The sequence below is a fragment of the Cavia porcellus genome, unplaced genomic scaffold (assembly GCF_034190915.1).
Source record: "Cavia porcellus strain 051 isolate PalLab524CR breed Dunkin Hartley unplaced genomic scaffold, mCavPor4.1 scaffold_6, whole genome shotgun sequence".
Lineage (NCBI taxonomy): Eukaryota > Metazoa > Chordata > Mammalia > Rodentia > Caviidae > Cavia > Cavia porcellus.
The window spans coordinates 31,025,916-31,052,044 of NW_026947489.1; the positions used below are offsets into that span (position 1 = coordinate 31,025,916).

At 38.7% G+C, this 26,129-nt stretch overlaps 1 long non-coding RNA gene across 1 annotated transcript in view; it reads left to right on the forward strand.

The window, feature by feature from the left end:
• LOC106028832 (uncharacterized) overlaps positions 1–26,129 on the forward strand; it is a 164,451-nt gene that overhangs the window by 80,910 nt on the left and 57,412 nt on the right. The window contains exons 3-6 of the long non-coding RNA XR_010048017.1: positions 3,247–3,287; positions 5,298–5,506; positions 10,377–10,464; positions 15,289–15,475. This is a non-coding gene — a long non-coding RNA (uncharacterized LOC106028832). The remainder of the gene's footprint in view (positions 1–3,246; positions 3,288–5,297; positions 5,507–10,376; positions 10,465–15,288; positions 15,476–26,129) is intronic.

A 26,129-nucleotide genomic window follows, 5' to 3' on the forward strand; every position in this document is an offset into this window, starting at 1 on the left:
ATTACAAATATTCTAGGCATTGTGCCAATTAAAAATTGCACTTTTCAGTATTCATTCTTCTTAGATTTTTAGGTGTATTTTACATGGCAGCTCAATCATTTATTTTGAAAACTGTACTGGAATGTGGTATCCTCAGTTTCCTCCTTTTCTCCTACTACTCTTATTCTCAAACTTCTTTTCCTCTATGCTTGAGGCATTGCTGAAACATTTTTTCTATATACCTAATTTTAACTACATTTAGGCTACCAAGTTTTATCACTTTGCAGATGGTGCCACCAGAGTATGCATGATCACAGCACTTTCTGAGCTCCCAGAGGACTCACACACTTCTAGTTCAGTTGACAAGAACCTCAAGACATCTGACCATTTAAAGAAGCCCCACGGTCTCGTGATCACCCTCTTGGTTCAAGACTTTATCCTTCACCTGAGTTCTCCATTTGCCATGGATTTTACATAGGGTTGTTACACTAATCCTTAAAGTGAAATTCTGATTTTTTGCTACTTCCTTGCTCCCAAATCTTTAGTGACACTCATCTTTCAGGGGAAAAAAATCTCCGTTATGGTTTCAACAGTTGATTACAGAGTATTTATACATCTTTTAGGAGTTTTCAAGTAGACTCCTTTTTATACCTCTGTAGCTTTCAAAGTTCTGTTCCTTCCCCTCACATTTTCAGAGTGCTGCCTTTTAAAAAATAATATATCAGTGATTCTAAATGAAATTAGTATCTCTTTAAGTTTTCAAATTTTGACTGTAATTCTGTTAAGACAATTATTGTAATGTTTTATTGAGCATTTGTCTGACTATAATTCAAATCTCAAAGCAGCAGTCTGCCTACTTGGAGCCATGCTTTTCCATGTTCTCTGTGTCACAAGTGCTGGCCTGTGGTGGTGTTGCCCACACCTTTGTGTCAGCTGTGCTGATGGGTGGTGACATCAATGTGAAACACTGATATGAAGACTTGGGGTCCTTTTCCCATGCCCTCTGCCTCAGGAGGTGTCTCTAGGAAAGTTACAACCTCTAGGGTTCTAACTCCCAACCCGTTATGGTCTCTGCAGGTGGCCCCAACCCTTGGGTTCTTGGAACGCAATCTTGTTTTTCTTGCCTGTGGATGAGAATGGTATCTACCATTACTTAGTCTGAATCATGTCACTGTTCCCTTATGGGCTTTCTATTCTTTCCTCCCCCACATACTGTATTAAATTCCCCTTGAAAGGCAGATGGATTCTGCTTTTCCAGGATGGTTGGTGATTGGTATATTTCTCTTCTAATATTAACGGAGACCATATCCTTCGCTCACATACTTCATGGTTTCTCATTCAGTGACTTGGGTACTGCAAATACGGAATGAATATTTATTGAATAAGTACATAAATGTGGAATGATCTTGTACGTTTAAAGATAACTCAGTTAAGTTTTACAGAAATTGCTCAGAAAAATTTAGGAGGCACTAACTATATTAGTGGCTATGCAGAAATACCAAAAACTCAAAAACAAAAACAGAAATTGAGGACAACATTCCTGTCATCAAAAATTTTAAAAGGCTATTTGGATAGTTACAAGTGGAAACAAACTTTATAGCAAAAAACTTAGAGGACTGAAAAACATCTACTTAACATATTTCTTTTGCATGTTTTTCTTTTTCTTAATCGTTAAGGAATGCTTGTAAATTTATGGTGCTTAGATTCTTCCTAAAATTAGCTGATGGATTTCTTTTTCCAATCCATGCATCAATATTCTCCAGCTTGGCTCTAAGAGGTATTCAGTAGAAGATATCCATATGGTTAGTGTGCTAAATGTTCCATTGATTTTAAATATTTTCTTTCTTGAGGTTCTTGGACATTTAAGAATTTATATATCCTCTGATTCATTTGTCACTGTTCCTGTTCACTCAGATTTCCATTCTTGAGAACGTGGGATCTTGAGATAGTGTGGGTAATATGCAGGACTGTGTGGGATGTGACTGAAGTCACCACCCAGCCCTTTCAGAACCATTGTTGTGGCAGAGGAACGTGGATTTGTGGCTGAGATTCTTACTGAAATTTCCTCCTCTACCTTTGGATTGAGCCATGGCCTTGAATTTTCTCTCCCAATCTTCTTTTTCTCAATTATAAGAAAATAGCACAAGTTATCAAAAGGGTTCTGTGTGGGAAATAATTGGATAAAATATAGGACAAAGTGGAAAGGGAGAGAATTTAACCAATGACAGTGATGGAAGCTGCCCAATCAAATCCTCAGGGTTTGGAGGAGGATGTCCATTTGTTTAAACAACAAGTATTTACTATGTTACCTTTGAGCGAAGATCCTCTTTCAGCAAAACCTTGGTCAGACTCTGGTGAGTCCTCTGCTTGACTATACCTGACCTTGGTTTTCTTCCTTTGTTTTTGTAGAATCTTCTACCAGCAACAATCCTGTTAAGTTTAGAGAAAATCCTCCATCCTTTGTGTCTGACTACCTCTATAATATTTTATAACCCTGAGCAACCTGCTGTGATAATCCTATCAAATTGATTTATCCAGAAACCTCATTATTTTTCTTGTTTCCTCTTAGGAATTTTGCTTTCATAGTCCCATTTTCTGCTCTTCAGATATAAATCCCTATTTATCTTTGTTTGAATTGGAGTCTATTCTAATCTATTTTCCCCACTATATGAATGCATTTTAGTATCTATATCTACCACCATGGGTCCAATGGATCAAGGCCTTCATTACCATCTTTTGTTGTTGTTTGAGATAGAGCCTCAGATGGTCCTCAAACTCATGATCCTCCTGCCTCAGTCTCCCAAGGGGTATGATGATAGGCTGCCCTTCCGTGCCAGGCCACTCACCATCTTTAATAAGTATCATGGATAGTTATTTTCTTTAACGTTGGCACTGTAGCCCTTGGTTTCCTGTGGTTAATCTTTGCAGGCCAAAATTTTGGATCATCATCTTATCTTTTGAGATTCTTCACGTATGCAGAAAACAGTATACTTTTTGCCTACTGAAACTAGTATTTTCTATTGCTTTGCATGCAAGTATAAATGTAAAACATCTGTAAAAATGCATGGTGTTTAAAGTTTCTTTAAAATATTGGCATTACTTATTGTTGAATAAGTTTTCTTTGGCTTGAGAAAAAGGTACTGATGGGGTAAAGTTAAGAGTTTTGGCCTGGGGGGCTGGCTGATGAGAGAATTGTAATTGTGGATTGCATCTGGAAATGGGATAGGGTTGAAGTTCTAATAAGACTTTCTTCTTTTTTTCTTCCAGAGAAGACTGTTTCTGATCATGAAGGGCACATGGCTTTGATGGTAGGTGTTACTCAATAGTCCCCACAGCTCACAAACTGTGGCTGCTGTTACTATCAGGAGAAAATAGTAGGTTTCATTCCTGCAGCCTGGGGTCTCACAGTTTGTCTGAAGTCTGCTTTCTCTCTTACAGCTTGGGGAGAGGTGTGATTTCCTTTCTAAAACAGGATACATCTTGCATTTGCTCATGCAGAGTTGTTTAGAAGTGAGCGGGTCTTCATTTTATCCCTCATTCACCAAAGAGCCTGAGTGTCCTCAAAACATGTAGGCATGGCTTAGGTTTTGCCCTTTCAGATTATTTGTTGATTTAAGGAACATCTCTTCAATACCAGGCTAGGGTCTTATTAAAAAAAAAATAAGTCACAAGTATTGGACTGAACTTATTGTGAATGCAATTTGTACTCCTAAAATTCTGACCAGGTTAACATTTTTCTTGAGACAGGGTCTTGCTACATAGTTCAGACTGGTCCTTGAAGTCACTAGGTATCTCAGATCGCTCTTGAATTTTTGGCTATTCTCCTGACTCAGCTTCTGAAGTGCTGGAGTTACAGGTGTATACCACTGTACCAAGCTAACATATTTTTAAGTTTTAGTATGAGTTCAAAAATCTACCCTATTAATACTCTTCACATGGTAAGGTCTTTATGGAGAGGTAAAACAGGTAACTTCTATGACGGAGGAAGGATACAGGCTGCTGATAGAGACCTTTTTTCCAAAAACATCTACCCTATGTTCCTCAAGCTCCTCCAGTGTTTTTCAGTTTTTGTTTCAAACAATAAAAATATTAACTTTGTAACATTTTTTTGAGTGGCAATTCATTAAGCTTGTTAAAAGCATTCTTAAACCACTTTGCCAGTTTGATTTCATCCTAAATCATTACAAGTTTCCCTTATGAGCTTTTTTTCTTTCCCCCTTCCTCCATCCTGTGGTTCCCTATTCCTTGCTTTCTGCTCAGAAAGAAAACAATAATCTGGAGGTAAGAAGGGGAGCATTCTGAGTTCAAAGAGGAAGGGGAGAGAAGTGAGATGGAACATGCTGTGGATTTAGGTGCAGATTTAGGCACAGCAAACTAAGAATTTTGCTGGTCCCCCGCTAATGAAGCAGTTTCTAAGATTCTTAGAACAAGTTAAAAATAAACGTTAGCAATGTCATCAAGGGCCACCAATGATCAGAGAAAATAGATTTTCAGGTTTAATCAGTACAATTTTGTCATTTTTGCTACAAATCTATTGCTGGCAAATGGGTGAGAGAGAGAGAGAGAGAGAGAGAGAGAGAGAGAGAGAAACAGAGAGAGAGAGAGAGAGACAGAGACAGAGACAGAGAGACAGAGAGACAGAGAGACAGAGAGAGACAGAGACACAGAGAATATTTGGTCCTCACTCAGACATCTGTATTAGTTCTAAAGAATGACTCTAATAATGGAAATTTCAAACTAGGTAAGCTATTCCCTGAGGCCCTCTGAGGGCTGATCTGAGCCTTTGCTGGACTGAACGTGATGCAGATCATGCTGGACTGTATCAAACCTCTTGTGTCTGGTCTATGATAGACCTCTAAGTGATGTTTGACTTCTAAAAAGGATACAGGTTAGAGGAGGAAAGAAAGTAGAAGGCAAAATGGATCTGACCAAAGCATGATGTATGCAAGCATGTAAAGTTATATCAAAACACATTAATGTGTACAATTAATATATAATAATAATAATAATAATAATAATAATATAGTAAAAAATTGCCTAATTCTAGTACATGGGGTGATACAAACAAAACTGAGGCCGACTTCATGGAATACTCAGACTGAATCTTTTATCTACATGATTTTTTAATTCTCTTGGTGAGCTTGTGAAGTAAGTACCAATACTTTTAGTTTCAGGGTAATTAAAATATAAAATCAGGGGATTTTGATATAATGTTCCTACAAAACAGTGTCTTAATTCCTTCTTGACCTATGATTTTACTTGAGTGAATACTCAAGTGGGTGTACTTGAGATTAATAAGATTCTGTCTTCTGTCTTAGTGAGAAAATGTCAAGAGGTCCTAGATTGGACATGCAGAGCAGGGACTGGACTTCCACACTGCTGAGCTGCCCTTGCATGCCAGTCTGCTAGAGCCAAATCTGCAAAGCGATGTCCATTTTCCTGCTCTGCTCAGGACTTGGGTGACGTAAGTGGCAGAGTGGAGTCCTTTGCAGATCACACAGGAAGCTATTGCCTACTCTGTGATTGTGTAAGTGGGGGTGCTCCCCAAGCCCATAGAATCATGACGTTAAATATCAGAGGGGGTTAGGAAGGAATATCATCAATTTTGGTGTAGAGATTGTTGTTTCTGTTCATCTTTGTTTTTCAGCTAACTTTCTCTGTCTCTCTGTCTCTGTCTCTCTCTCTGTCTCTGTGTCTCTGTCTCTGTCTCTGTCTCTGTCTCTGTCTCTCTCTCTCTCTTAAGACAGAGTCTTGCTTTGTAGTTCAGGCTGGCCTTGGACTCATTATATAGTCCAGGCTGGCCCCTAATTTTCTGCAATCCCTGCCTCAGCCTCCTAAGTGCTAGGGTTACAGGTGTGTGCCACCACACCCAGTTCAGCTCTTTTTCAGACAAGGAGCTTGTCTTTTTGTACAGAGCTTTCATGTATTTTAAATTTGTGAATTTGCATACCTGGTTCATAATATTGAAAATGATCAACCTACAACAAACAGCAAAAACCAGCCCATTTTAGCTTGGAAGATTATACTTCTTTTTGGGCTATAAATCTGGAAAACTTTCATCATATAGCAATAATAACTACTTAGTAACAATGACAGTACACTCTCTGGTCCATTTATTATCTCTGTGTTCAGCACTGCTCCTGCATTTCAATCCTGGGTTTTCTGCACAAACACTTACCCTGAGTATCTTTTCTTCAGTCTTTCAATATTGCTTCCTAATTGCTTTTCCCTCTGTGGTATTTTATATTGCGATGCATGACCACTGATAATTCTCTCTCCCTAGTCGCTCTCTATTCTTTGTAAGAATTAGGAGCCTGACACAATAGAATTCCACTCACATGGTTTATCTGAGGACATTTTAATAAAGAGATTATGGACAGTGATTGAGGGAAGGTTTAGAGGAAGTTGAAATACCATGACACTAGCAAAAGTGAGAAGGCACTAACATATCTGGACCTGGAGGGGTAAGGGTGGGAATAGTTGTGCGGAACCCGATAGCAGGCCAGAGTCATGAACGATGGGCTGCTAGGCAAGGGGTGTCTCCATGGAGAGAAGCTCCCTGCCTTCAGAGAAGAGGCAAGGAGGAGATGGGAGGAGACCCCTCAACCTCTCTCTCCACCCTTCCCAGCTCCTCCAGATTTCTCCCACTGTATGGAAGTAGCACAGATCACTGTAAGGCAAGGAAAGGATAGGATGCAGTAGGGACATGTGCCCACAGAGGAGAGCAGAACAGGGGTCAAAGTGGACCTGACCACGTGGGAGCAGCAAACAGAGCATAACCAGCGTCTCTCATTCATCTCCAGGTCCTGAGTAGCTAAACATTGTACCAGCACTGAGTGGGAAACTCATATTTGTTTTTTAAAATTGAACAAGACTGGAAGTAGTCTCAGAGATTAACAGATATAATTGCCAGGTTTCAGAGCTGAGGAAGCTGGAATTGAGAGGTATCAAGGGACATTACTGTGGCTGTGCCAGCAGCTACGGGCTATAGGGCTTGCAAGAGTTGCTGGGTTCCATGTCCAGGGCTTCATTCATATCACCTGCCACCCACCAGTGAGTGCTGGCATCTCTTTAGTTCCGCCCATGTAATGCTTCTGAACCTCATCATATTCATCTCATGGTTATTAATTTTCTAATCTGTCCATTGTGAGACCTTAAGACTTGGGTTATCTCTCTTTCCTCTCTCTCCTCCAGCATACACAGTGCTGAGCTTCTGTCACATACCAGGTGATAAACTCAGTCTAAACTTGCACAAGACCCTGCCACTTTTAACACTTTCCCCACATTCTTTGTGCTGGCCATTCCCTATGACTGGAATGTGTCTTATCTCTGTGAACCTTTGGCCATCTCCTGTCTACCACGCCAAAGCTCAGCTTTTGGGCCCCTCTTTTGAGAAGTGGCTCTGATTCTCTTTCTCAGCATTGGTATCACTGCACTGTCATGATCTGCGTGCTTATCTGTCTCCCTTTCTTAGTCATCAACACTCAGGCTCTAGCGTGGTTCTTACTATCAAGCAGCCTTAAATTATTGGTGAGTGACTGAAATGGCTGAATTGGAGGAGGAAAGACTGGTTCCATAGCGGAGCTGCTTTTGAGGCCTTAGTCTCCTACTGTGCTTACACCCTACACTTTCTCAGGGATCAATGCATTCCATTCTGATGGGTGTTCCCACTGCTCATGGAGCCTGCTGGTGTACCCAAAGCTGATTTATTCCTTATGTGACAGAAGAAACTGAGCTCAGAGTAAACTGCTCAAGATCCCACAACCAGTGATTTATGCTGAAACTTGGTCCCTAAACTGCCTGATTCCATGTGTGTTTACCACGCTGCACTTCTCAGATGTCTTATAAACATATATTCATTTATTACTTGCAAAGTTGAACTATTGAATTAAAATGCTATGTGAAGCATAGTTTATTCCTTAACTTATATTCACATCTTCTGTTGTAAATATAATCAGCTGCTTTTTGTTATGTTTTTACGGCTCCTAAATGGTCATTGAGTTCCTTCAGTTATGACTTTCACAGGTTAAATTAAATATCAGGTCTTATAATTTTTAAAATTACATCCTGTATATGCTACAGAAGTCAGATTTTATGAATGTGTGTTACTGGAAAAAATTGGAATCTCTGCTTTTGAAAGACAGTGAGGTTGAGCTTGGGACAATTAAGCAATCCCTCTAAGGTCTCACAAAGGACTGTGTCACAATTTTTACCACAACTTGGAAAAAATGAGAAGCACAACTTGTTTCTTATCTTCCTTATCTTGTGTTCAACGCTTTTGGGTCTCAATGAAACCTTAATTAATTTAATGAACCTGTAAGTCGTGGTATCTTTGTGACAAACTTGAAGATTAAAAACATGCACATTTTTATGGGCATCTCTAATATTAAAAGATTAGGACTGGAGATTTAGTTCAGTGGTGTAAGTGCCTACCTGGCAAATGCAAGGTCATGAGTTCCATCCCTGGTACCACAAAAAAAAAAAAAAAAAGAAAGAAAGAAAAAAAAATATCAAGAACTCAGAAGTATTAAACCTCAATGATGACAATAGATGACAAATAGCCCCATCAACATTTGGGCAGCAAACAACTGCTTATATATTGCAGAGATAACAGAGCTTCACCTGGGAACAGAAACTAAATCTTGCCTATTATCTGATTTGAGGGTAATATCCAAAGGGATGCGGATTGCAGCTTCCAAACCTGATTCCATCCCCCTCTTTAATTATGCATTCAAGTACTATTGAGTGATCTCTAAAGTGAAGCCTAGACTGTCCAAGACCTGGAAAAGAGACCTAGGATGGCTCAAACCTGGAGGAGATATAAAGCATGGTCTTCTAGGAGGAAACTGTAGTGTATACAAAGAGTAATTTAAATTATTTGACTCTGAGCATGACTCACACTTTATATGGAAGACAACCCTAGAGACAGAGTATTTGATTGGAACTCGGTTTAGCATACTCCAAAACTGTAGCTGGTTGAATACTTCCAGGGAAAGAAAAGGAACTTTTCAAGTCTTCGGATGTGTGGATGTGAGAGAGAGAAGAGAAGAGAAGAAAAGAGAGGGGAAGGGAAGGGAAGGGGGAGGGAGAGGAGAGCAGAGGAGAGGAGAGGAGAGAAGAGAGAGAAGAGGAGAGAGAGGAGAGAAGAAGAGAGAAGAGAAAAGGAGGAGAAGGAGGAGAGAGAGAGAGAGAGAGAGAGAGAGACAGAGAGACAGAGAGACAGAGAGAGAGACAGAGAGACAGAGAGACAGAGAGTCAGAGAGAGAGACAGAGAGGAATGTGTTAGTCTGCACCCTTCTGGTTCTGTCACTGAGGTACTGTGTACTGTTCTGTCACTTTGGTAGGTCTGGTAGCTGACTCCAGATTCCAGTTTGACAGTGCTGCACGAAGCTGACATGTGGGAACTGAGATGGGAGTTCCTAGCCCTGCTCTTGGAGTTCTCAACACTTGGAATGACTGTTGTGTTGGGGAGAGACAGGAGTTTGAGTTCCATGATGGTGAGGGTTTAGAGGAGGGAAACTTTAGCTTGCAGGTGCTGGGCATCTCTCACTTGCTGTTTATTGTTCGTATGCGGTGGGCAGGAGAACATGGACACATGTGAGTTTTGTCTTTCTTCCCTTTAATATTGTTTTTTTTTTTTTTTTTTTTTTTTTTTTTTTTTTTTTTTTTGTCTTTTTCCTTTTTATTGGTACTGGGGATCGAACTCACGACTGCCTGCTTGCAAGGCAGGTGCTTATGCCGCTGAGCTAAATCCCCAGCCCCATCTTTCTCCCCTTTAATATTTTAACAGATCTCCCACATGGATTTTGTCTCTGGAACTATGACAACAGATAAGCTTATTTTTTTTAACCCTACCTCCTCTTCAAATCAGTATTTGGGCACAGTAAAGATACAGGTATCAGTATTTCTTGTCCACTCAGCTTAGTTACAGCCTTACTTCTTATGTGGCTTGTGCCTCATTTATTTACGTTTTCCTCTGTCATTTTATATTACTTATCTCAGTGCAGGATGGGGATGCACCTTCAGTATACTCAGAAGGAAGCAGTTAATTGCAGTGCATGAGGATACCCTGTGGGGGCGAGGCCTATTGGCCACTCTGCACATTCCTCGTGTCCTTCTCTGGCTCTTCAGATTTTTGGTACAGAAACTTTTGCATCATGAAATTGAAAAGCATCTTAGAATTCTATTTGTTTTGGGTCTGGTTTTGGGTTGCAAAGTTAGAGGTGGATTCATATTTTCTTTGCTAAGAAACAAAGTACACTTTAGATAAGATATGTACTCCTATGTGAATAATAGGTTTCAGTATTTGAAATCACATGTAACGTTTAGACAAAAATAAAAGGCTTTTATAAACAACATTTCTACTCTTAAATGCCGATATGTCATTTCCTGAATAGGTCATTTTGTGCAAGACAAGCCATTGACCTGTCTTGGATTCTTCCTTGATTCTGAGAATTGTAGAAAGCAAAGTCTTTCAGGAAAAAGGTAATCATGTTCATTCATTTATTCACTCAATAAATATTTGATGATCAACTTAATGTGCAGCCCATTTAGGAACACAACATTGTCTAGCCATTTCTCCTGCATGCATGGAATACACATTCTACTAGGAAAACCAAGAATTGACAAAGACTGAAATGTTTAATTATTATATCTTGATTGCAATTGTCTTAAGTTGGAAAATAGGTCCTGTGAGGAATGATATAAGGGACATTTAATGTGGAGAGTCTGAAAAGGTGACATTTAGGGAGGAATAAAAGGAGTGAAAAGAAATTAGTTGAGGTAACGGGCTAGAGTTAGGGAAGAGGACCAGCCCAGGCAAAGATGTGATGGATGAGAAGGGCCTGAGTAGGCAGGTGTGCTTGGAGAACTAACAGAGGATAAAAGAGAGCTTAGTGAACATGAAGGAGAGAGGGGTGAGGTGAGGCCAAGGAGGGTGGCACCTGCCACTGCCATGAATTTTCACTATTCTAAGTACATTGGGAGATCATGGAATGTTTTGAATGGGTCGTGATATAATCACATTTGTGGTACAAGGTGATGGTTTGGCTTCTGGGGTGGAGTGGCCTGAAAAGTGGTGAGAGAGCCTGCAGAGAGCAACAACTAAGCTGGATACGAAGCACTGGTTTCAGATTTCTTGTCTACTGTATTTGTGGCTGATTGATGTTGGCCATTCAGCATGCTTTGCTGTTGGAAATTCCAGTATGCGATATCAGAGTGACAAACTGACAGGATTTCCCATGCTTGGGCTGACACTGTCACACCTTGCCAGGAATGTGTTAGAATAAAGATGCATCACATGTCAGGTGCCATGTCCTCTTGCCCGTGTGCCAAGAGCAGCTGCATGGCCATGTTCCCATACACTGCCACTGTCACCACAGAGGTGCAGCTCCAAGAACAGAGGTGTCTCAACAGGGCAAGTCTTCTGACTGACTTGTTTATTGCAATGGATCAGGCTTTGTTACCTTCTGCTAGCTAGGCCATAAGAAACTCTAAAGAGTAGAAAGACCACAGACTTTGCAGATAGACATATCTCAGTTATGCTTGGGTACCTTTGCCACCTTGGGTGTGTTCTTCCACATTTGTGAGCCTGGCTTACCTTACACTTGAGAAGGAACTAATCACCACGCTGTTCTTTCATGACTATCGTGGGGCCTAACTATGAGAATGCAAGTTGAGCCTGTCACACTGCAGCCATCTGATAACTGTTAGTTTCCTTTTCCATTTTAACCATGTAGTAACTCTCTTGTCTGATGTCATCCAGGGGCCCCAAAGTTCTTCTGTGGTAATGAAATCATCCTCACATCCTCATAGCTTATAGCTTGTTTAGGGTAATGTTGGAATTTCCTTTTTCTTTTTCATTCCTTCCTATTCAAGGCATGCATAACTGAATTTTAGCATAAGGATAATGAAGATGGGCATATACAGTAAGCCCTGAGACTGTGATGCACAGACTGTCAGCAACCTCATATTCCCAGGTGATCTTTGTCTCTGGTGGAAGCACTCACGGAGCTGCTGAGCCACGAATCTTTCATGTGTGGGTTGTTTGCAACATCCTTTGAATATTTGATCATCAACTGCTGTTTCCTTGGATTAATAGGTCCATAAATGTGTTAAGTGCTTTTTCATTACACTGAAACGTACTATTTTGCTATCACTGCCTCTAACTACTGTTATTTATTTTCTGTGATCTTCCTTCCTCCTTCGTGTTCTTTCTCTGTCTTTCCTTCTTTCTATCTTTCTTTCTCTTTTCTTTCTTTCTTTCTTTCTTTCTTTCTTTCTTTCTTTCTTTCTTTCTTTCTTTCTTTCCTTCTTTCCTTGTTTCTCTTTTCTGTCTTGCAATACTGGGATGAAATCCAGGACCTTCTACAGGAGTGTGTGCGTCTTCACCTGCAGCTCTTGGCCCCTTGCACATCAGGGTGGTGTCCAGGCCCTCCACTCTCCCTCTGCAGGCTTTCCCTATCCAGTCTTCCAGTCATGTTGGACTGCTTTCCATTCACTGAAAGTCCCCCTTATGTTCTTGTCTTCGTGGTTCTGCTCAGTGATTCCTTGAAGAATGTTTTGGCTGTTCTGGAGGAACCTGTTCTTGTAGCACTAATAGAAATATGGACTAAGAAGGTAGGATGAGGTCACACGGCTGATCCACTTATTGATAGAAGAAAATTTGGGCATCTAAAGAAACTTCAATTTGTCCAAGGCTACCAGCTAGTTAATGATAAAATCCAGGCCTCCTGTCTCCTAACCAATGCTTTTTACAGCACATATCCTTCTGAAAATATTAAGCATCTACCATGTACCACACACTGGAATGTAATGGTCCTGTAAATATGAAAGAAAAAAAGTTAGTATACTTACTAAGTCAAATACACAGCACTTGTGTATAGCACTTACAATTTTAAAAGTTGTCCAGTTTAGTAAATTTAAATATATCCTCATTTAAAGAATCTTTCCAGGATTTGTACTTTTTCCTTTTGCATACTCTCTAGTATGCACAGTCTTGTGTCACACATCTGACTGAGTTATAGGAGGGCAACACTTTCCTCCAGGGGATTTTAGTCCTGTCTTCTCTCAGGCTTAGACCATTAGCAGTGGTTGGTTTGTATCTTGATTTAAGTGATGACATTCAATAGTCTCACTTACTTTTTACTTTTTCAGGTTGCCAGGAAGTGTCTTTATGGATAGATTTCTGTGTGTGTGTGTGTGTGTGTGTGTGTGTGTGCGCGTGTGCATATGTGTGGTGCTGAAAGTGGAACCCAGGACTCGGATCATGCTAGACAAGTGCTCTATCACTGGGGTACATTCCCAGCCCTTGAGGAATCCTTTAATTCAACTATGGTGCTCTGGCATCAGCTCTGCAGGACTGTCATTTACCTGAAGTTTGTACTCAGCATTTACTTTGGGAAAGATTTGTAATTTGTAATCTGATTCAAGTTTCTTTTGTTTTTTGTGATACTGTTGAATACTGGGGATTGAAACAGGACTTTTGTAGTGAACTACATCTCCAGCACTTACTGAATTTGAGACAGGGTATTGCAAAATCATAAAATTGTCCAAGTTTGACTCAGTGCTTGGAGTATAGGTATGTGGCCACCACACTGGGCTTAATCTGGCACAAAGATTTTGTTAGAATCTATGAAGTCTGTGATCAGGCCAACATTATCCATAATCTCCACAGCTTTATGGATTAGGTACTGAATTTGACTCAGTTACCTCTGATAGAACCAGAAAAATTCTATTAACAGAGTAGATTCAATGTGCAGAGAGGCAAGTGCAGGAAATTGACATTTCTTCCTTCATTCAATTTGAGATAAGAGGAGAGATGCAAAGGGGTTGGAACTGCTGATCTCTAGAGTTCTTCCTGGACGTCTAAAGAGTGGCCCCAGATGCTCTTTCACAACCCAGTATGCGGGGGACCGCATTGAGCAACGTGAGCAAAGCCCATTGCCCTTTCAACATTTCCTCTGTATCTCTGCCTTTACGAGACCCTTTCCTTTCTGGCACGTCCACACCATTCATCTAGTAAGTGAACAACAGTGATGGGTCAATGTTGCGTGCCACGGGTTGGCTAATGTTGCAGTTGTGAAGGAAATTTAGCAAATTTTTCAAACTCACGATTTCAGTTGTTTGTAAAGCTGAGGCCTATCGTAAGTTGTTCAAAATAAAGCTGCTTTCATTGAAATCACTAGAATGTCTAAGGACGTCACTGTGAGTTTGCAATTGTTCAAGATTTGAGCTTCGTTTCAGGGTGTAAGAATTAGGCAAGTGTAGAACATTAATGCAAGCAATTTCATGACATTTTTAAAATCAAGCTATCATTTGTCTTTGAAATAAAAGTCCATGCATTTAGTATGTTATTGTTTTCTGCTATAAACACTAATTAAAACTTGATTGTTTTTCCATTTTTAAATTTAAAATAATTACATATTGAATCCTTACATCATGACAGGCAGGATTCTTGGTGTTGGAGACACATTCATTTACAACTGTGTTTTACTGGCAGAGGAGACAAAGATTGTGCCTTTCAAAGGATTTAATGGAACTGACAAACATTTAATAAATGTGAAAAAGGTAAAAAATGACAAAGAATAAAATATAATGAAAAGGAATAATAACCACATATTCTGTATTAAAAATCGTATTTTGTTTGCAATTCATTGTTCCAGTGATTTTTTTAAACATTAGGTACTCTTTCTTAGATAACTTAAAATACAAGTAAAATAATAAAATAATAATGTTTTGTTGATCTAGATGCCATCAAATTAGAAATATTAAATAAAACACATAAATGTATAGAAAAAATATACCAAAATTCAAGATGAGCTGAATGATCTTACAAATATTAAAGGAGTTGAACCATTTATTTGGAGTATTCCTGCAAAGAAGCCGTCAGTCCCAAGAGTTTTAATGGAGAGCTCTGCCACACTTCCAAAGAATAGGTGCTTCCAGACTTTCAGATAATGTAAGAAGAGGGGATGTTCTCAGCCAGTTCTAATGAGATGCCTTAAAACTTGGCAAAGCAGTTGAGGACAGATAAGAAAGGAAAACTACACAGCAGTTTCACTATGAGCAGCAACATAAAATTGCCAAATGAAAATGTAAGCAAGCTTAGAGATTAATATATACTGGACCTATCCTTAGCAGTTATCACTGCCAGTGCTAGATGATCATTTAACTTTATCATTTTGTCCTTATCAATATGGTTACCACTTATCAAACACCAACTTGCCTCCAAGAACTGGTTAAAATTTTACTGTTAATATCACTAGGTTTTATAAATTTTTCAAGGTATTTATTATTCCTATTTTACAGATGACAAAACTGAGATTCAGAGAAGTAAAGAAATTTACCTGAGTTCACACAAGTAGGAAGCGGTGGGACTTGGATTTTACAAAGAATCTTGTGGACTCTGTGTTCATGAAGCTAATGATAAATTTTCCCTGAGGTGCAGAACATACTCTCTCTTGATGTCCTAGCTGCTCAGTAAATATCTATGAAGGTAGGTAAAAAACTTTTCTCACAAAAGGAAAAATTCATTTCTTAACAATTAGAGCCAGAGACTAAGCTATTATCACTTTTCCAGGATTTTCTGGTCCCTTTGCTTTTCTTTTTGGAGCCAGAATGGACTTTCTAGGGGTTTTATGCTTTCTAAAGAACAAGTGGTCCCAGACATTCAGAGGAACAAGAGAAAAATAGAATTATCTACGTTAGTTTGCCGGGCTACCCAGAGGAGTGAATTAAACAGTAGACTTCCATTTTCTCAGTTCTGGATGTTGGCAGTTCGAGGTTGAGGAATAAGCATGTTTGGTTCTTCTGCCCCTTCCTTGGCTGTAGGTGACTGCCTTCTCACTGTGTCATCCCGTCGAGAGACGGTCAGCCTTCTGTTTGTCTGTATGTGAGTTGAATCCTAGTCTCTTCTGCTTATAAAGACAACAGTCATGCTGGTTTGGGACTCACTTTAAGGGCCCCATTTTACTTGATTATCTCTTTAAAGGGCCCACCTCTAAGTACAGTCACCTTCTGAGATAATGGAGTTTAAGGCTTAAAATATAAATTTTGGAGGACAAATTCCAGCTCATAACATTATCTCATGGGAGTAATAGGGCAAACCTGCAGTCTGAAACAGATTGGATTTTCAGAGTATGTGTGGCAGTGAGTCCAGTAAAGCCAGCCCTCTTTGGTCAGCCTTACTGGGCTACACTAGCACTTAACAAGAAATAGTTACAACTGTATTTTCAAGGGTCAGAAAACTGTTCTCATTAGACTCATGAATGAAAATGCAAATCCAAGGTCAGCTCTTCAATACGAACATAAGGGAAACCAACAGGATACTCTCCTCTTTTTTCCCTTCATCTTTCAGGAACCCACTAAGGCCTGCTGAGTGGGAGCTTCACAATGAGCATCCAGCTGGCCAAGCATTCATCAGTTCAACAGTTCTGATGGACAATAGGAACTCAGAGGCAGCCTCAGATTCCCAGATGAATTGGGGAAGTAATAAAACTTTGGCATTTCATAAGAGTAAATTTAAGGCCATGTTTTGGCATTACAGGGTCATACAGAATAGAACATGAGAAAGAAACCTGCATAATCAAGCCAGTCAACAACATCCCTCCTGTCAGCCCTTCCCTATTCTAAGACTCTTTCTGTGTTCTTTTTGGGACTGCAACAGAGCTTTCTATCTAGAAAATAAATCTGGAGGAAGCCTTGAATCAGAGCCAAAGGTGATTTCCCAAAGAGCCTGGCCATAGTTAATCGCTTTTTAATTCTTCAATTTAGTAAAGAGATTCTGAAATCTATGTTCACCTGTTGCACAGACTGCAGGTCTGTAGGTTCTTCTTGTAGATATTGTTTATATTATCATTGACCCTAAATCTGGAAGTGGTGGACTTGTTCTTAAATGTATTTTAACATACACTGGAGAATGATAGCTTATTTAATAAATGGTATTGGAAGAATTGGGTATCCACATGAAGAAGATTGAGTGTAGACTCATAGCTCTTACTATGTACTCAACTAAAATCAAAGAACTAAATATTAAAACAGTAGTTAGCCTGGTGGAAGATAAAATAGGAAAATTTTGAAGTCATGAGTGTGGGCAAGGACTTTCTGAATAGAACCTTGCTTGGTTGCACAGGAAATAGTACCAAAAATTAAAAAAATGAGATCACTTCAAATTAAAAAGCTTCCACATAGCGAAAGAAACAACAATGGAATTAAAAGACAACCTAAAGAATGGGAAAACATTTTTGTCATCTATTCTTAGACAGAAGACTAATGCAGAGTATGTGAAGAGCTAAAAAATGTAGACCCTTCAAAGACCCAGTCAGCAAATGGGCCAGTAAACTGAAGAATTAAAGTGGCCATAGAAGAAGTAAAAGGGACCAAAAGTATATAAGCAAATGCACATCCCTGGCCATTAAAATAAAGAAAAGTAAAAACAACACTGAAATTTCATCTTACTCCAGAAATAACAACCATCACCAAGAAATCAAGTAATACACGCTGGTGAGGCTATGGGGAAAAAAAGAATTCTCCTACATTGTTGCTGGGATATAAACAAGTACAACCAGTATGGAAATTAGCATGAAGATTCCTCAAAAATCCAAAACTAAGAATTCTGTTTGACTCAGCTATTCTACTCTTCGATATCTTGTCAAGAGAGTTAAAGACATCATATTATAATAGATTATGATAATCAATGCATATCCTTGTTTATAGCAGCACAGTTCAGAATAGCTGAATCTTGGCCCTGGCTTGTACATGCATTAACAGTTGGATGGTGTCATGGTTTATGTCGGTGGCCTCATGCATTTGCATTGTGTATTTGTGATTGGTTCATTGTCTAGCACTTGGATTGGGGATGTGAGTGCTGCACTGGCCTAGGGGTGGAGCCAGGATGTGATGTAATTGCAGGAAGAAGATGTGTTTCACTCTCTTTTGCCTGTTTCCTCCTTGCTGTTTGCAGCCGCCATGAACTGCGGCCCACCCATACCACTCTGCCTTAGAGCCAACTGAGTATGGACTGAAACCTCCAAAAACGAAGAAATAAACCTTTCCTTTCCCAACTTTGGGCTTCAGGTACTTGGTCTCAGCAACGAGTAAAAAGTAACTAAGACAGATGGATAAATAAAATGTGATTATTTATACACAATGGAATACTACTCTACCATAAAGAAAGATGAATCTGCATCATTTATAGGAAAATGGGTGTGCTTGTGAAAGTGAAGTAAGTCAGACACATAAATTTAAATACTGCATGGTTTCTCTTATATGAGAAACTAGAATTTCAAGTGAAGAGCAAAATAAGAGATGAATAATAGGAAGTAGGGAGATAGACCTTTCTCAAATGGAAAGGTGATCGGGAGGTAGAAGGGGAGGGAGAGGAGTGAAAGGTGATGAAGAAGGGGACTATGGTGTGTTGTATCCATGCTCCAGACTCCAACGCTCTATGCTGACCACTGTGCTAGAAATTTTAAGTCATTTCTTTTTGTTTTCTTTTAAGTGTTGAAACTATGGCAAGAGCCATCCACCATTAAGCCTCGGAACCAGCAGTAGGACACGCAGAGTCCTTGGTTCACTTACAATCCTGTTTTCCCTCATTCTTCAGTCCCAGCTCCCTCTGCAAAGGAGTGTATGTTTGTGTCCCTCACATTCTTACGTTGAAGTCCTCACCTCCTTTGTCACAGCCTTGACAGACAGGGCCTTCAGGGAGTAGATAGATCGTGAGGATTAGTCCTTTATAAAACATCCCACTGGAGATCATCAAGTGGATTAAACTAAGCACAAAAAGACAAGGACTGCACAATTTCCTGCATATGTGGAATCTAAAATAGTTGATCTTGCAGAAGTTGAGAGTTGAATGGAAGCTACCAAAGGCTGGGGAAGAGTTGGGGAGAAGTCAGCAGTCTAGTTGCCTTCCCTGGAGGTTAATCTCTTCCTGTTTTCTTTCTCTCTTCTCTCTCTCTTTCTCTCTCTCTGTCTCTTTGTGTCTTTAAACATTGTCTTTGCCCCATTTTTCTCATTTTTCTTTCTGAAGCTTTTATATATGTGTGTGTGACTGCATGCTAATTGCCGTATCTCTTTAACTTTCTTTCCTATATCCCTTCTGTTTGTGTCCAGCTACCTTCAGGGCTTTTCTCATGTCTGTCGTTCAGTGTGCTACTACTTTTTTTAACCTGCGGCTATTGAATGAAGTACTCGATTTTGCATGCTTTTCAAGAAAATATTAGGTCTAGCGCTGGGTTATCCTATATTCTTACTTTCATGTCATTCTGCATTATATTTTCCTTTTGTTGCCCAATGAGCCATGATTGTGAGAATTTTTACAATATTTTATTCAGCATTTTTTTTTTACATATTCTATCCTGGGGTAAGTTTTTGTACAAACTTGCTTCATTGTATTTTGTAAAATGAAAATCTGAATGTTTTAATCAGTTATCATTGTTTACCAAGTATTTTGGTTATTTTTAAGCTATGAATCACTACTATTGTTAAGTTACATTTCTTTGTAGGCAAAATTTTTATCTGATTCATCTTGAAATACCCTGATTCACTAGTATACTTAATCAACACTGAATGAATGATTCTAATTGTTAGTGGAGCTTTGTCATCTTACCCAAAACCTGATTGTGGGGAAGTCCCAGAAGAGATAATCATTTAAGTGTCATACAACCAGTGTAATGGGGGAAAAAAGATGTGCCCAGGTCTTAGATTTTCTTTCATCTCCTATTGGACAACTTCCTCGGTAGAAAAAAATTAGAGAAACAAAATATTTTCATTTGATGCTGACAGAATTGTACAAAAATTTGTTATCCATAACTTTGTTTTCATGTTTTAAATTAGTTTTAAAGGACTACTAAAAATTGTTTTAAAGCTCCAGACCACAAAAATGAAAATGCAAATAAATAATACACTCAGAGAAGACGCTGAAAGATAGATGGCAAGCTGTCTTAGGAAATGTTCCTCCCTCCTCCATCTCCTCTCATCCCGTAACAGCCCTTGGTCATATAAATTCCACTTTAATACAGGCGTTCCAACTTTTTCATGTTTAATCAATTAGAAGATGAAACCTCAACATCTACGTAATGTTTGATCCAGCTATGAAAACTTTTTGTAGTCAGGAAAGGACAATTATTAGCCAGTGCCACCCAAAGATGATGAAGCCATTCGAAGATGGGGTGCACCAATCTCTGTTCGTGAGTGGAAGACTTAGGCAAAGCTTATCTCAGAAGAAGTCTCGATCTTCTACCTGTGAAGACTGCTCTTCTTGAAGCTCATTTCACTGAAGAAAGAGTAATAAGATGTTCAAGATTTAAATAAAATGTCCTAGTCTATAGTTACAGAAGAAAGATTTATGTAGTCCCTAAATTTACATAGCTTAAGGATAAGCCTTTGATATAAATGAAACCCAGTGTGAGGTATTTATTAGGCCTGAAAAAAGACATTAAGACATCACTGAGTCTGGTAATAATAATATTCATGTTTATGTTTATTTCCTTCTGACTAGTTAGAAAGTATGTTAACATCATTCAGAAAGCACAGTTCAGTTCACTACATGGAACCTTCTGTATCTCTGTCTACTCAGTTTCTGCAAGGTTTGGTGTTAACCCAATGAGCTCATCAAGTACCCTCATTTCTTTTGGTTCTATGTAAACTCTGGCTTTCCTTCTGTCTTTTAGTCTACATCTTTCCCTTTCCTCATTCCCACACTCCACTCTGTGTTATTTGATGTTGGAATAATATAAGATCTTACAGTTTGCCATGAACCGTCTCACTGGATCTCATGCTTGAATTTGTTCCAAATATTTATCTCCATGTATTACTTATTTTTGTTTCTCCAAGTTTCTAATTGCCTACGTAGTATTTCCGCTGGACACTTGACATAAATTCACTGCAAAATAGAGTTCAATCCTTTTTTCACATTTATTCACCAAATCTAGAAATTCTAGCCTTCTTAATGTCTTATTCTCCTTCACCAGTCACACATAACTAATTATGTGACAAAATCCAGTCAAACACAATTAACAGTTATCCTTTTCTGCTTTTGCTCATAGAGTTTTCTTCACTTGAAAGTCTAATAAAAACAGATTATTTTTCAAGAACCAACTCCAAAAATCAACATTTTGAGCCTTTCTTAATTATTTTTCAGTTTTAATTCACATACTTTACTTTTTCCAAACTTGTCCCACTGTTGATTACTCAATTTAATAATTTTTTTTTTTTTTTTAGTACTGGGGATTGAACTCGCAACCTTCCACTTGCCAGGCAGGTGTTTATGCTGCTGAGCTAAATCCCCAGTAGTTTACCTACTTTTAAATATCCCTTTTATTCAGTAAAATAAGATTCATACACTTTAGGTGTGCATGCTCATAATAATGTCTTCTAATAAGTTGAACCACTGAGGTCCTATTTTTTATGTATTTATTTACTTATTTTGTGCTATGCAGTAAAAGACTTTCAGTAGTAGACATTCAATATATGTGTTCTTGAATGAAAAACAAGTAGCCATACATATTCTACCATTTCAGACCCAACTAGTATAACCTATTTCTATTGTAAGAAAAAAAAAGACAACCTCTGAAGAAAATTACTGTATTTACTTATCTTAAGGGGATTTCATGACAGTTGCTTTAATAATTTCCTTGTATTAGTGGTGGATTTTAAAGTCAATGAAAAAGGCAACTGGAAGGTACAGCAGCTCTTAAATGACACATAAAAGCAAAGAGGGAGAGACCAGACTAAACCCCACCTACTCATAGAGTTTGCTTGTAGAAGAAAGAATAATATCCATTTTAGTTTGATGTAAACGTTCGTTACATACATGGTACAATATTATGGGGGCAAAAAATATCAGGACACTTTTGAAAGGAGTTCTTCTAGCATTCCTTCATCTTATCAAATATTTACTCTTTAAATCAGAGTAACTGGGGGCTGGGGATTTAGCTCAGCGGCATGAGCGCCTGCTTTGTAAGCAGGCAGTCGTGAGTTCGATCCCTGGTACCGATAAAAATGAAAAAGACAAAAAACAAAACAAAACAATAAATCAGAGTAACTATCTTTAATGAAGCAAACTTTGATGAGTTATACTAACTACTGATAAAGGTATGGGGCCCTTCCAGTACAGCTAGATTTTCACATAGACTGAGTTACTGAGGTGCTATGGTAACAGTGGTTAAGGACACAAAATCTGGAAATCTGAGGAATGTTTCAAGGTAACATAAAATGATGATACTCATTTATTTGTTTTTCATAAAAGTATCTCAAATATCACATTTAATTGAACAAGAATACTTCTTAAGAGAGTTGTCCAAAAGAGGTAACCCACAAGCTTCATTCTTTATTCCTAAAGTATGAGCACAGTAATCACTTCTAAAGTTTGAAATTACACACAAAATAAGAAGTTATAAAAATTCCCTTAAACTGACTGCTTTTTGACTTGCTACCACCTTCAGGATCTGAAACACAGTTTTGTTGCTTCTGTGGATGACTGTGTACATGTCATCCTGTCTGTGCCCAACAGGAAAAAACTTCTCAACACATGCAATTTAACAATAATAGCCAGAGCATTCATGTCTGAGTCCTAGAACTGGAATTTCCTGCATTATAGCTATTCCATGTTGGGAATGTTGATGGTTTGGCAGACAAAAAAAATAGATGACTTTAGCTTAGCTGGGAAATAACAACTTGAACTGAATTTCTGTGACATCCTGGAGGTTCAACTTCGAAGTTTAATGAGTTGAACTGAATTCTAGAGAGTATCTTTGGTGAACATCTTTTGATATGCCATACAAGACTATAAACTGGCCATGGACACCTTGAAAGAAATAGTGAAGAAAGAAGAGCATTTAGATCATGAATTTATAAAAATAATTTATCCTATACTGTAGTGGTTTCAATAGTTACCCAGAAAGGGAGAACTATGTCACATATTGTCATGACTATCAGTAACCAGCCAGTTAACTTATATGCTTACGATGTGACAGAGCTGTGCTAGACATAAAGACAGAGTGCAATTAGATAAAGCACTGAGATCATACAGGTGATGAGCTATGAATTTAGCATCATCAAATCTTTTAATATTAGATGTGAAGGTGGAATGCATTATAAGTTAGAAAAAATAGCCAATCTCCTAAACTTTCATGGTACCATGACAGTCTATCTTTTGCATACAACTTAACACCTAAATTGAGAGTAGTTTTGTGTAGTGGGGAGGATTCTTGTGCCTATCCTTGGGTAGTGGGCATAAGTTTTGAGAGGATCCACTTTATATATGGTAACCTATCTAAACTTTCTGTGCTGGACTGATAATACGTACTGCCCAATCCTAGGGTCTCACGAGGGAGTGGAATTCAAATTTGTCTGTTTTCCTTACAGACTGGCTAACACAAATGAGATTTTCTGGAAAGAGTCTGAAAAATACATTATTTATTCACTTCTCCATATGACTCAAGGTCACGATTCCCTGATACTCAGGAAAAATCAGAAATCTGCATATATGAATCACATTAGCTTTCTTCTTTAGATTGTGCTTTACTGCCCAGAGCTGGGAGGCAAGTCAGTAAAGAAAGAACTGAGCAGTTATATGAGTTTACATCTGTGCTTTTACATCTGTGTTTTTGACAAAAAAATGTTGTTGAAGATATTTTTCTTATTGTGTCACTTCACGGCTCATAAAAAAGCCCACCTGATTTTTTCCAAAAACTTTGCTCTCTTTTAAGAATTAATCAGATCAAAGAACAATTTGTATCTGGCATGGTCAGTCATGAGAATTCAATCTTGAGATGAAGCATGCATATTTTACAAATTTTCATATTTTTAAACTTTTTGACATGGCATTATGTTTTTCTAAAATAGTGACTTTTCTAAAGATTTATTTTTAATGTTTAATGTGTTTCCATTACCAAATAAAGTTTGAATTTGTGGCCTGATGATCATGAGTCTACATATCTGACCCCAAGCTCTGGGTCATTTTCATTTCTGAATATTGCTTCTCAAGTAATCTTTCCCCAACTGAACTACTTTCTCTTTCCAGGACATAGCTGGTTTTGCTTCTGTGTCTATACCATGCTCTTCCTATGGAAGACTTGTGGGAAATGAAAAGCCTATTAATAACTACAAAGTAGAGGGATAGGAAGTTTGTTTGGGAAGAATAAAAAGATTATCCGCCAGAACATTTGGGACCTATTGGATGAGAAAATGTGAACTGCCCTGGGCCCTTTGTGTTGTATGTACTCTTGGCCCCATCTCATTGGCCCTATCTCATTAGTATGGAAAGACCTGCCTTTGAAAATATAATTTTAAATGAGCAGAGACACATCTTTATTTTATTTTGGAGGTGTATAGGAGAAAGGGAACATCATGAAGATGGTATAGGAGAAGACTGGAGTCATATAAATCATGCCTTGGGCACAGGTTTGCCAAAGCCTTTTGCTTGGCCTTGGACAGTCATTCAAAACCTCTGCTCTGCCCCTCAACCTCAATCCAAAAGCCTGAGCCTATCCCCAAGGAACAGAATCAGGAATTTACTTCATGCTAATTATCCTATCATCTTCTTGGGTGGGGAGTAAAGAATGGCAAGCAAATAGAATTCTTCCCAAATATGACTGTGCATCCACAGCCTGAATATTTTTGTGAAGTCATAAGAGGAAAATGTAAAATTAAAAAAAAATGATATATGGAGCAGCATCCAAAAACTCTGATGTTTTCCATTGCCTCTTCTTTGTTTATTTCCTCCTTTTTGGATTTTCTTTCTCTTTTTGTGGGATAAATCTTGGCTCTAGTTTAAGCATGTTATAGAGGGATGGTGGAAAGAGATTGTGGTTAGCTAGGGTGTCCGAATGACAACAAAGAAACCGAATCCCCACCTTGGCAATGGCCCAATTGTCTTCCTGTGGATACTGGTCTGCTATAAGCACAAAAAGCCCATGCACATGGCCTTCCAAATGCAGTGAGGCCTGTTTATTTTTAAGCACAGAAGGAAATTAAAAGCAGAAGTCTGGATTGTTACTAACAGGCAATTTTGTATTAATTAACCAAGCAAGGGAATGCAGTGGTGACCACAGAGTCATACTGTAGTGTTGACTTCTAGCAGGGCCTTGGGGGCTCCTATTATCTGACTATTGTGTGGCTCTCAAAGTGGATGTTTTCCACATCAGTATAGGTGGTCACAAGGATGTAGAATGCAGATTTTTTAAAAAACCTGTTTAGGTGTAGCTAGAAAACATTTTGTGAAGGTACTTGCATAGTGATAAAAGTAGTAAGATAGAACATTATGTAAATTTACGATGATGGCAATAGTTAAAATGTTAGAAAAAAGTTACAAGGAGAATTTGAAATCAGGTGATAATATTTTATTTTACTGAGAGATGAAATATAGTCTTTCCACTCTTTAGTAAGCTCACTAAAGTCCATAATGTAGTCAGGGTTTACAAGGGAAACAATTTAATACAGGATATATGATTTATAGGATTATTTTATGATAGTCACTCAAAGAGTCAAATACAAAAAAAATACAGGAACTCTGTTCAACTGAGAGCCTGGATACCATGGCAATGTCCTTTATGAGTCCAGCTGAAGATCTAGAGCTCATGTAATGCCCACCATGAGTTTAACTGAAGGCCTAGAGCCCCTGACAATGGCTCATGCAAGTCAACTTCAGGGATTTGTGTTGGGAAGACCCAAAGGTCAGTGGTGAAAGCTCGACAGTTTGTGCCAATGGGATGAAGGATCAGTGCCAGTAGATTTGGGGATCTGCACTAGAGCCAAGAAGTGATGCTCAAAGTAAGGACCAGAGTTCCTCTGAAAAGTACATAGCCATCTTCTGTGACAATGAAGTCTTGAGCTCCTCCAACAATGAGAACAGTTGAGTTTATATCAGGAAGCCAGTACAACAAGCTTCTTCAAGAGAATGAACAGCACACTATCTTCCTCTCCAGAACCAGGAAGCAATGCCCAAAGTAAGGGCCAGAGCTCCCCCAAAATGAACCACAGCAGCCCTTCTCAATGGCAAGATCCTGACCTCCTCTGCTGATGAGAATGGCCAAATTCTGTCAGGAAAGAAGCTCAATAAGGTCTCCAGGAGGACCAGTGGCATCAGAAGAACTAACGATTCTGCTTCTTCGTCTCCAGTTCTCCTTTTTATGTCATTGGCAACA